Source organism: Podarcis pityusensis (assembly GCF_964106645.2).
Source record: "Podarcis pityusensis genome assembly, chromosome: W".
In the NCBI taxonomy this organism is placed as follows: Eukaryota; Metazoa; Chordata; class Lepidosauria; order Squamata; family Lacertidae; genus Podarcis; species Podarcis pityusensis.
The window spans coordinates 35,341,843-35,354,553 of NC_138045.1; positions in this window are offsets into that span (position 1 = coordinate 35,341,843).

Here is a 12,711-nt window from a genome sequence, read left to right on the forward strand (position 1 = left end):
GGAAACTCACTTTCCCTGTTTAGAAACCGGCCAAGGTCCCTTCTGCATTTGCAGCGCTGCCCCCAAAGTGACCCTTTCAATCCACTTGGTAGTCCAGCTGTAGGCGCTGCTCTTCCAGGCAGAATGAAAGGCGCACCCACCGATCCCGCTTCCTTCCTCTCCCCTTCCTGCCCCCCTCCGTTCTTTGCTCACCTGCCTCCTTCCCGTCCTCTCCCCTGCCTGCCTCCTCCAGCCGGGAGCGCCCACCCACGACCCCCAGCTTCCCAAGCCACCAGTGAATGTCCCCCCCCCCCCGCCCGCAGGATGACACCCAGTGCGGACCGCCCCCACCCTGCTCCGCCACTGCTCTGGAAGAAGCTGCTCTGCTGAGAGCAGGACATCTCTGAAGACTCGGCTGGGGTTCTGTAATCTCTGGTGATACATCCCACTGGCTGAGGTGTGTTGAGCTGCAGACTGACTCCCACAAGTCACCAGCTGAGAGGTCCATGGTCCAGATGCCACTACACCCATAGGTGCTGAAAAGTACCAACTTGAATGGCTCTGAAAGGAAATCAGACAAATTCAATGTTGAGATTTCTATGCTGTCCATCGGACTGGGTTGCCCCAGCCATTCTGGGCACTCCCAGCAAATTGAAACATCCAAAACAGTAAAACACCCCAAAATCTTTCCTGTACCGAAGCCAATTGGATTGACTGTTGAATCTTCTTCCAAGTACTTTGGAAAGGACAGGAGCTTTCCCTGCACTTGAGAGCAGTCAGCTAACGTAGGGGTACAGGACAGGCCACAGGCCACTCCCAGCTCAACCCCCTCACCTCAGCATCGGCCGCCTGAGGCAGCTGCCTCACTCTGGCTCATCAGAGGTCCGGCCCTGCTTGGGAATATGAGTGGGAGAGGGCCATTGCACTCAGGTCCTGCTTATGGGCTTGTTGTGAGCCTCTGCTGGGCAACTATGGGGAACAAGGTGCTGGACTAGATCATCCATTGGTCTAATCCAGAAGGACTGTTCTTACATCCGGGGTGGACTGGAGGCAACTCCAACTTGCAAAAAGCCCTGGAACACCAAGAATTGCAGACTCCCACACTCGCAAGCAAATGAGCTATTGCTTCGCTTCTTAAACCAAAAGAAAAAAACAAACCCACGTCCAGTAGCAAACAGACCAATGAAAGTTGCATTTTTGGGTGGGTAGGAAGGGTGTCATTTTCCTTTGGCTGATTTAGGTCCTCGGCTTTTAGACTCCAGAACTGGCACAAACAGGGATGGAACTCTGCTTCAGTTCAAAGGGAGGTATGATTGGCAGGCAAGGTGACACAGCCAGTTATGTGGAAGGGAGGAGGAGGAGGGTGGGGAGGTCACAAGGGAGGAAAGAGCTCTGCACCTCAGCTCGGAATTCTTTTGGAAGAGTGGAGGGGAACAGAGGAAACCTTTCTTCCCTTTCAGTCTTTTCTCTCCCCCCCTCCTTTTTCCTTTCCCCCCTTTTTTAAGAATATGCTATACGGAATTTCCGAGGGGGAAATTCGCTAGGGATCTCGCCTTCCCCAGAAACCCCTCCACATACCTAGGGCGCGAGACAATGAGCTCGAGAAAGCCCTTTCCTTCCCCTGTCGCACCAAGCACCACATCTTTTTTTATTAATGAAAGACCCTGCTTCCCTCTTTCTGGTATGAAACCGCATCAATATGAACGGGGACTTGGGCATGAACTCTGTATTTACATACTGCTGCGTATAGCCCAATCAAAAGCATCGGATTTGGACAGCTAGCCAATAGCGCTTAGCGGATAGCGGCCTCTAGTGGACAGAATCTTTCTTGTGCCGCTGCCTGTTTCAGTTCTGCGGAGCAGCGGAGCTTCGCCAGCTTGACTGAGCTCCTGAGTGGCCACCGGCTGAGAGAACAATGGACTCAGTCCATCAAAAGCCCATTAACTGGTTTCTATTGCCAAAAGTGATCCTTTGTTGCAAGAAATCTGTCAAGCCACTTCCCTTATGGACTGCCGGCTTAGGAAAAGCCCCTCACTTCAGAAAATCCACCCCCTGCATCAATTTCCTCCATTCCAACGCCATTCTTGCCCTTAAGGAAAGGACTCTTTCCCCCTCTATCTCCCGCCATAATCCCTCAAGCGTGAGGACACGTGTACACCCCCCCCCACCCAGGGAAGTGCCCAAAGGTGACAATTACTGAGCAGTTCCTTGGCCAAAGAAACCAAGAGCCCATCCCCAGACTTGCCCCAGGGTATGGATGCGCAGGAGGGACGCGGGTGGCGCTGCGGTCTAAACCACAGAGCCTAGGGCTTGCCGATCAGAAGGTTGACGGGCTGAGCTCCCGTTGCTCGGTCCCTGCTCCTGCCAACCTAGCAGTTTGAAAGCACGTCCAAGTGCAAGTAGATCAATAGGTGCCGCTCTGGCGGGAAGGTAAACGGCGTTTCCGTGCGCAGCTCTGGTTCGCCAGAAGCGGCTTAGTCCTGCTGGCCACATGACCCAGAAGCTTTATGGCGGCTCCCTCGGGGGCCAATAAGGTGAGATGAGCGCTGCAACCCCGAGTCGGTCACAACTGGACCTAATGGTCAGGGCTCCCTTTACCTTTAGCTTTACTTAAGAGGTGCCTGGACATGTTTGCCTGTGTTAAGCTTGTACTGAGTGAGACGTCTGGACATGTTTGCCTATGGCCTGTCCACCGTCCCTCAGACCTGTGGGAATGTTCAGGGATGCAGGAGAGGATATATTGTCTGATTATATCCTTATCCAACTTGGGTTAACAAGTTCCACAATTTAGCAGAGTAACATTCCCCTCTTCTAAAATTGGCAGCGGATGCGTTTGCTCAGGCTCGCTAAAGCCTCTATAATAACTGTTCTGGTATTTCCCCCTTATTCCCTCATAAAAGAGAAGACATGACACAGTCTTCTATAAAAGTATAAAAAGAGTTTGCTCACATTCTGTTCACAATCGGATCCCAGAAGGCAGACTTAGCTTAGAAAAGTAACATACACTTGAAAACTATTCCATAAGAAGACAGTCCCTTTGTCCTCTCTTGGCTGGAGGCCAAGAGGGCATCTTTGGCTAAGCAGATGTTGCTTCTTCGATGCATGTGGTGAAAGAGAGAGAGAGATGGCTGCCCTGCCCTGTGCTTTTGTCGTTACCTGCACAGGTGAGGCCACACCCACCTTTAGTCACATGTAGAGGAAGTTTGTCCCAGCCCAGAAGGAAACAGGAAGTTTACCTGCTGGCTGGACAAACATTCCTCCCCATGTGTAAACATGTGCACTCTAGGAATGTTGTACTTGACTGCTCTTGTGTTTCACATCCCACAAGAGCATGTGGCGGGCCGGACTATATTATGAAAAAATATAGTAGCCTCACACCCCGGAATTTTCCTCATCAATGCCAACTCACCCATAGAGGCAGAATAGGAAGCCAGCCCTCCAGGACTTGCTCCTCTGCTGTAAACATAGTTAAAGTTGAGCTGCAGCTAGTAAGACCAAGCACTGGGCGCCTCTCACAGAGTCAAACGCTAAAATTGGGTCGAGTGCTTCTCTCCAGAATCTCTTTCCAGGATTATGGCTTCACATGCCTCTTTCTAATAGCAAATTCATCTGGGGAGACCCGACAGACGGCGGCCAAACACATGGAAAGCACATTTGGTGGTGGGGAATAAGAGGGTGCTGCTCCACAAACCTTAAAAAGCACCCTCTCCAATGGCATGGCACTGGGATGACCCTGTGGTTCTACCCCTGGGGCTGAGGGTGATGAAACAATTACTGAGACAGCTAAAGTGCTGGTGGTGAAAAACCCACTTCAAATGAGACCAAACACGGGTTAGAGCTCAACGCCGAGCCTACCAAGTGGCGATAGCGACGGTGAGGAGGACCATTGTTGCTGGATCTGTTGGTGAAAACAGTACCAGGAGACTCTTTCAGGTGGTTCATAGTCTAACAGAACCACCTTTGCCATCAGGGTCTGATACAGAGTCCAAGATCTCCTGTAATGACTCCTGTCATGAGTTTTTCTGCAGATAAAAAGAGGTAGACTCCACCAAGGTAGGAGGGTGCCAGAGCTCTGCCTCGTCAGAGACATAGTATGGCTTGCCAGTTCCCACGTGGAGGAGGGGGTAGGAGGGAGGGAAACAGACGGAGTATGCATGCGCATTCGACTGCCTAATGGCATCCACATCACCCAGGGGATCACAGCCACAGAGATAAGAAAAGAAGAGCCACCCCATTGTCTGGAGAGGTCACTTACCTGATCGCATGGACAAGCCGTTGTCATCGGACCTCAGTGATGGAAGCGTGCAGCTGTATTGAGGCAGCACCAGGTGCTGAAATTGTGCACCTCTAACAATTTTGTGCCTGGGGCAACTGCCCCTGTGCCCCGCAGCCCACTACGCCACTGGGTCTAGTCAAGTAAAGTGAAGTTGATCTTCCACTGTGGGTTACTTTTGTTCAAAGCAAGATTCCTCTGGAGGGAGAGGATGTTGCAAAGTAAGTCAGAGGCAAAGCAGCCCAAAGCCAGGTTCTGTGTTTGCACACATGATTTGCAGTGAGCCAAGGGCTGAATTGCTGCTGTTGTTTCATAGCCCAGAACAGCAGGTGTAGGCGAAAGGTCTAAAGTTAGACAACCAGGTCTTGGTCAAGGCATCCGCTGACCAGCAGGCCATAGAGAAGAGGAACGTCAGCATTTCAACTCTGAGCCAAAAGTTTGGCTTTTGCTATTTTTGGACACCCTTGGTCATGAGCCAAGTGTGATTCTCGAACTGTGAATGCTGACTTTGCCAAATCCATACAGGCCCTTTTCATCTCTCATGCTCAGGAAGTCACAGCCACAGCTCAGGAGAGGATTTTTCATTTGCTCCTTTTCCATGGGGTGGGGAAAACTCAACACTTTTAATCTTGTCTTATTTTTATGCAGTTGGGTGGTCCAAAACAAGGAGACTTATATCTGCACCCTCTCTTTAGCACAGATGGCCTGCAGGAGAATTTCCTGTCCTTCAAAGTAAAAATGCACTTTTTTGGCAGTGCAACTGCAGGGAAGGCATTGTCTGCCACGTTTGCAGTTGAAGGTAGAGCTTGGGGGGGGGGGCAGGAATGTTCAGCAGAGGGCAACCAAAATTATCAAGGGGCTGGAGCAACTCCCAGATGAGAAGCTAAAACATTTGGGGCTTTCTAGTTTAGGGGGGAAATGAGTAAGGGAGGACACGGTCAGGGGTACACGCATAGTGTAGAGAAAGTGGAATGCTCACAAGGCTGAGGGACTAGGCAAGACCAAGGCTATTTCAAAACCAGTTTTTAGGTGCATGTAGCTTTGTGTCCTATAGCTTTTAGCCCAATACTGATTGATGGGGGATGTGTGGGAATGTTCTGGGGTGCAGGAGAGGATATATTGTGAGATTATATCCTAATCCAACTTGTGCTAACAAGTTCCCAAAATATCAGCAGAGTTTATAACATTCCCCCTTTTAAGTTCGCAACGGTAACGTCTGCACAGCTTCACTAGGACCTCTATAATAATTACTCTGGTAATTTCCCCCTTTTGATCCCTCTTAAAATACAAGACACGACACAGTCTTTATAAAAGTATAAGAGAGTTTACTCACGTTCTGTTCACAATATGATCCCAGAAGGCAGACACGCTTAAAAAGGTAACATACATTCAGAATCTATCTTATAGGAAGATAGTCCTTTCCTCCTCTCTTGGCTGAGAGCCAAGAGGGCATCCTGCTTCTTCAAAAGATGAAGATGAGAGAGGCAAGAGGCAAGAGAGAGAGGTGGCTGCCTGCCCTGTGCTTTTATCATTTACCTGCACAGGTGAGGCCACACCCACCTCTGGTCACATGCGGAGGAAGTCCGTCCCAGGAAGTTTACCTGCTTGCTGGACAGACATCCCTCCCCATGTTCTAACATGTACACTCTAGGAATGTTGTCATTGACTGCTCCTGTGTTTTACATCCCACAGAATGGAGGCTTATTTTGGGATGGTTTGTGGTGCACAGCCCTGTCTTGTCTTGTCCTCGTGTGTGTGTGTGTGTGTGTGTGTGTGTGTTTATCCAAGGGCTTTTTGCTTGTTCACCGGGATCCTTCAGAAGGAAGAGACAAAAGAGGAGTAGTGACATTTTCCTGCAGGTACCATCTTATCGGGGGTCCCTTCTCTGCTATCTTTTCAATGCCTACTTCCTCTTCCTCTTTCAAGAAGCCTTCTAAGGAGAGATTTTTCTTAGTCTGCTTCTGTTAGATTTATTGCTCAGATAAGCGTGAGGTCCGGCACGCTTCCCCATCGCAGGCCTCTGGCCGGCATTCCAAAGGTCCGACTCATTCCGATGCTTCTGAGCAAAGCATAGCAGAGATCAACAGCGGCTAGAGGAAGCTGCAAAACACTCCAGTGCATTCTTCAGTGTGCTTAAATAAAGTCCACTCAGGATCTTAGCAGCTAAAAGCAGTTTTATTTACAGCAGACTATCCATTATCTATCACAGCGAACAGCATCGCGAAAACACGTCCTCTCTCCTCAAAAGCGAAAGTAGAGAGAACAGAACAAAGACTTGAGTCTCTCGGAACTGACGTAGGAGTTCCCCCCTCCCACTAGTAGGCAGAGCGTACACTCTGAGCTGTTTAACCCTGTAAGCTCAGGTTCTCCTCACACCCCCTCTCGCTCTGCGCTACTGTGGGGACAGTAAGTACAGAACTTACCCCCAACTCCAAACCACCACAAAACTCCCCATGACGCTGGAAGCTTAAAGGTTTGGTAAATCCATCGGCCAGGTTACTGTGACTGGCACAGTACTTCAGTCGTATCAAACCTGACTGAACACTCTGACACACATTTCGGAAACGTATGTCCAGATGCTTGGTTCTCGCCTTAAATTGCGCAGATTCAGCCAACTTCAAACAGGGCTGATTGTCTTCCCAAACCGTGATGGGCAAGCTACAATCCCCATAGATCTCTTGCACCAAGCATCTATAGAACTCTAGTTCTCGGCACAAGTCTGACAGTGCACTGAATTCAGCCTCAGTAGAAGACAGCGCAATGAGACTTTGCTTCCGGGACTTCCACCCAACCAGTGACTTCCCAAACTTTACCACCAATCCAGACACAGACTTGCGGTCCTGCGAATTCGCCCAGTCACTGTCCGCATAGCATGTGAGCTTCGCCTCACCTTCAGCTGGCAGCTTAAGACAGAAGTCTTTGGTATGCTGCAGGTAGCGCAGTACCCGCTTGATACCGTGCCAAGCACTCACACTGGGCTTTGACGCTTCCCTACTTAGCAGGTTGGTAGCAAAGGCAATGTCTGGTCTGCTCCATTGGGACAGATACAACAGACTACCTAGAGCTGACTGAAAGAGCTCAGCATTCTCAAACTCAGCACTTTCTGCTCTATCTTTCACGAAGTTCGTCTCCATGGGTGTCCGAACTCCTGCACAATCGGACATTCTGAACTTCTCAAGCAACTGCTCAATCTTGCCTTTCTGACTGAGCAAGAAGCTACCATCCTCAGTTCTCGCTATCTGGACGCCTAGGTAGATCTTTACTGCACCCAGGTCCTTGAGCTGAAACCGTTTCCCAAGCTCTTTGGCAAACTTCTGCACCTGTTTGTCTGCCTTTCCAACATGGATGATGTCATCAACGTAAAACAACACCAGTTCCTGTGAGTCTCCTGATCCTCTAAGGAACAGGCAACTGTCAGCAAGACTCTTCCTGAAACCTAGCTTCTCCAAAGCTTCATTCAGGCACAAGTTCCAATTCCTGGCCGACTGCTTCAGGCCGTAAATTGACTTGTGAAGTTTCCACACAGTACCTTGCTCATTGCCCTCAAACCCTGGAGGAGGAAGCATGTACAGATCCTCCTGGAGGTCTGAGTTCAAGTAAGCAACATCCACATCAAAGTGATGCACCAGCAAACCTCTTTGTGCAGCGATGGCCAAGACCAAGCGTAGAGACTCACTCCTACACGTGGGCGCATAAATCTCCGTATAATGCAACCCCCTGCGCTGCGTGAATCCTCTCGCCACTAATCTGGCCTTATACTGCGGTTCTCCTGTCGCTGTGGGCTTAAGACGGTAAACCCAGCGGCTACCCACTGCCTTTTCACCCACCGGCAACTTCGTGAGGGAGAACACACCTAGAAACTCCATTGAGTTCATCTCCTTCTTCATCGCCTCATGCCATTTCCTGGCTTCTTCCTGAGGCAGTTTCTGAACATCCTCAAAACTCTCGGGTTCACACTGTGCCATTCCGACCCACACACTAGTGACGGCAAACCTTTCAGGAGGTTTCCCCTTGGTCGTCCGCGTTGAACGGCGTAGCACTACTTCAGGAACCCCCTCTGACCCACTAGGGCCAGCCAGAACGTCCTTGGCATCAGAGAGCTCCCCCTCTGACTTACTGCGCCTTCTGGACTTCTCAGCCGAACCTGTGGGGGAAGATGGAGCACTGCGTTGCTCACTCTTCACAGCCTTGGGAGAAGTTCTCCCCTCTGCCTGCACTGGGTCTGGACTCTGAGCCTCAGTAGCAGGTTTAACCTCTTCCTCTCCTTCATCAGCAGAGTCTAGCAGACTCTCTGACAGGATGTCAGGGTTCCCATGTATCCTTGCCCAGCCACTCTGCTCACAGAATTCAGCACTGTTGCTGAGCAGAATCCTGGACTGATTCCCTGACGGATACGCAAACCTCCACCCCTTGGTCCCTGGCTCATACCCACAAAAAATCATCTTTTGGGACTTGGGTTCACCTTTCTTGCGTTTGGCTTTTGGTATGAGGACCCAAGCCTCACAGCCAAAAACGCCGAAGTAGTGCACTTTCGGTTTCTTGCCATGGAGCAAGAAATACGGTGTGCCACCTACCACTGAATTGAACAACCTGTTCAGAATAAAGTTGGCCGTTCGCCAAGCCTCCCCCCAAAAGCGCTGTGGGAGCCCGGCATCAAACAAAAGAGCTGCGGACATCTCCCCTAGAGTCCTATTCCTGCGTTCCGCGATCCTATTCTGTTGGGGACTGTGTGGAGAAGTCAACCTGTGTTGAATCCCCTTTTTGCGGAAGAAACTTTGCAGTGCAGACCCGGTGAACTCCCCACCGCGATCGCTCTGAAAGTTTTGCACCCGTGTGGAAAACTGCAGTTCCACAGCCGCAATCCAGTCTTTGATTAGCGGCGCAGCTTCATCTTTGCGCCGAAGCGTGAAACACCAAGAATTCCTCGTATGGTCATCAATCAGAACCAGCGAAAATTTGGCTCCGCCCAAACTGCTCACAGAAAACGGTCCACACAAATCTGCATGAATTAATTGAAAAGCCCTGGTGGTCACCCTCTCAGACCTAGGGTATGTGCACGTTTTCACCTTTGCGGACTTGCACGCTCTGCAATCTAGAAACTTAGCACATGATTTCATTTTGCACCCTTGCGTATACTCTGGGATCCTTTTCACCGACCCCCACGACACGTGTGCCAGGCGTCGGTGCCAGAGATGTGCACACGCATCATGAACTGGAACATTGGCACACTGCGCTTGAGCCTCCTCCGTGTCATCCGTGTCATCTGGACCTGCAACAGAAGCATTTATCACAAACAACCTGTCTTTACATTCAACACTGACTAGGTGCTGTCCATTCTTGGAAATAGAACACTTATTGTTCTCAAAACACACTCTGTAGTTCTCAGCAAGAAGTGCACTGACAGACAGCAACGCGCAGGACAGTCCTGGAACAACAAAAGCCTGGATTGAGTCCTGCAAGAAAGAACAAAACAGTGAGCCAGTCTGCGTGAGTGGGTGTCGAGTCCCATCTGCTAAACAGACAGTCTTCCCAGATTTTACAGAGGTGCAGTTCTCCAGGAATCCACCAGATGGCACGAGATGATGTGACACTCCTGAGTCGATAACAAAAGCCAGCACAGCATCCTGTTGACAACTCTTGACTACAGCCATAGAGGCAGCCAAATGTTTACGTTCAGTGTCTCTGCCAGCTGCCTTCGGCTTGCCTTTCCCACGCTTTGAAGAAGAGCTCTTTATCTGGTTGCTACGGGAGACGGCCTTCGGCTGTTCCTGTGCCTCCACTGGACATTCTCTCACCAGATGGGAGGGGGAGCCACAGCGATAACAGCGGCGACGCGTAGCAACAGCTCTCACAGCTCCTTCTTCAGCCATTCCTTTGTTCCCAGCACCCCCACCTTTGGGCGCACAGCCTGGGCCTGCACGCTCCCCAGCACTCTGGTTGTAGGCCTCAACATCACACGGCCCCTCGGAGACAAAGCAGCTACTCCCAGCTGTAACTTCAGGAACATGGCCAGCAGCCCCCTCTGGGCTCTCAGCTTCCTCCCTGCTCTCGGCTTTCTCCCGGCCCTGGGCTCCTGCTGAGCTATCACACAGACTCCTCAGCACCTGCCAGGCGGCCTGTGCCGACTCAATGCCCTCCAGGTGGGGCAACAGGATAGCGTCCACGCTTGCTCTCAACATGCAGAGCTCCCTTTGCATTCTCAGCTGTCTATCTTCCAGGAGTGCAGCCTCCAGCTCTGCTCCTCCTTCTTCAGCAGCAACTGGCATGGGTGGGGCGGGCTCCTTCTGGGTTATACTCCAGAACCCTGTGGCCAAAAACCACCCCCTGACTCTTCTAACCCAGATATCCCAGGACTGGGTTGTGAGCTTTTCAAACGGGACATCATAAAAGTCCTGGAGCTCAGCCATCTCCTCCCCCAGTGCTCCCATTGGGGCTTTGAAGTACTCACGCGTACCAGCCAGCTTCAACGGAGAGGCCTCCAGTGGCTCTTTGCAGCACACAGCATTGCAGCCAGCTTCCCTGCTTTTCTCCCAGGCGAAGCCTCAAAACAGGACTTTTGCCTTCCGGCAGCAAAACAGCAGCTTCTCAGTTTTCAGCCTTCTTAAGCACACAGCACATCAAAGGCAGGCTTCCTCTAATTGCAGTTACTGCCTCCATAACCTGTTAGATTTATTGCTCAGATAAGCGTGAGGTCCGGCACGCTTCCCCATCGCAGGCCTCTGGCCGGCATTCCAAAGGTCCGACTCATTCCGATGCTTCTGAGCAAAGCATAGCAGAGATCAACAGCGGCTAGAGGAAGCTGCAAAACACTCCAGTGCATTCTTCAGTGTGCTTAAATAAAGTCCACTCAGGATCTTAGCAGCTAAAAGCAGTTTTATTTACAGCAGACTATCCATTATCTATCACAGCGAACAGCATCGCGAAAACACGTCCTCTCTCCTCAAAAGCGAAAGTAGAGAGAACAGAACAAAGACTTGAGTCTCTCGGAACTGACGTAGGAGTTCCCCCCTCCCACTAGTAGGCAGAGCGTACACTCTGAGCTGTTTAACCCTGTAAGCTCAGGTTCTCCTCACAGCTTCTGTGTAGGAACTGTTTTTGGATGTTTTGGTTGTTTAACTGTTGTGTCTTTGCTGCCCTGGACTCCTTTGGGAGGAAGGGTGGGATATAATGATGCCGAGTAGTGCCTCCTGCCCATACCTGAAGGTTTTGTGGAGGCGCCATAGCCTCAGTGTCTCAGCACCTGCATTGCATGCAGAAGGTCCCAGGTGCAGTCCCTAGCACCTGCAGTTAGAAGCTCAATGTAGGTAGGAGCCTTTCTCTGCCCAAGACCTTGGAGAGCTTCTGCCACTCAGGCTGGAAGTGGGCAATACTGGGCTAAATGGATCAATCAGGTTTAGGATCAGGGACTTCCTTCTCTTAAATGAGCTACCTTCCCAGGTGGATGAGCCCCACTGCTCGTCACTTCCCTCTACAGCACGGGCAGAAACCACCTTCTTGACTGTTGGACCCCCTAGTGGTCTCATCTGCTCAATTGTCCGGAGCCTGGCTGTCAGGGCTGATTCAGCTGCAGTTCAGCATCAAAACTCAGAGATGAGCAGTAAGGTGGACTCTTTCTTCAGGGAGACGAAACCCGACAGAGAAACTCCACAGGCAGGACTAGCCCCAGTTGCCAGAACGGAGGATCTTAGCCTCCTCCTAAGGTAGGGCTATCAGACATCAACAGCTTCTGGGTCTTCCTTTAAGAAGCTCAACAATTTGGGGGTCTTCCTAAAAATAGCTCCACAGCTTTCGGGGTGTCTTGCTTTCTACTTTTAGAAATATGGCATCCCTATCCTAAGGCTCCTCCTCAGTCGGCTGACTTCCCAACAGTCGTGGAGGGGCTCTCTGTGCCTTTTGTTCTGCTCCATGTAATGCCTCCCTTGTTCCTGGGGACAGAGGAGGAGGGGAGCAGGGAACAGTGGACATGGCATGTGCCTGGGGATCTGTTGCAGCCTCAGTCGCCACCACCTCCTCCTCCTACTCAGCTGCCTCAGTCTCACTTAAACCTGTTGCTTGTTTAGCCTCCAAGCCATCTGCTCCCCCTTCTTCTTCTTCTTCTTCTTCTGACCTGTCTCCTGCATCCCACCAGCAGTCTCCTGGCTTGGAGCCTTCCCACTTTGATGCTTCCCTGGTGGGTTCCCTGGCTGTAGCCTCCCACCATTCCTCCTCCTCTAGCCAGTACCCGACACTAGCTTTGCATGCAGGGGAAGCCCCTAACTCACTGAGGGTTTGAGACCCATCAACTCCCCTCACCTGGTTAGCCTGCCAGTTGAAGCCATTCCTGGGGTGTGGCTGCTGCTGCAGGCTGACAGTTTCTAAGAGCCGCAGGTGAGAGCTGTAGTGACCAAAGGTGGACAAACTACCCCAGAAGGAGCACAATGTGCCCCCCACCAGAGGTACTACCCCTCCCCTCGCAACCT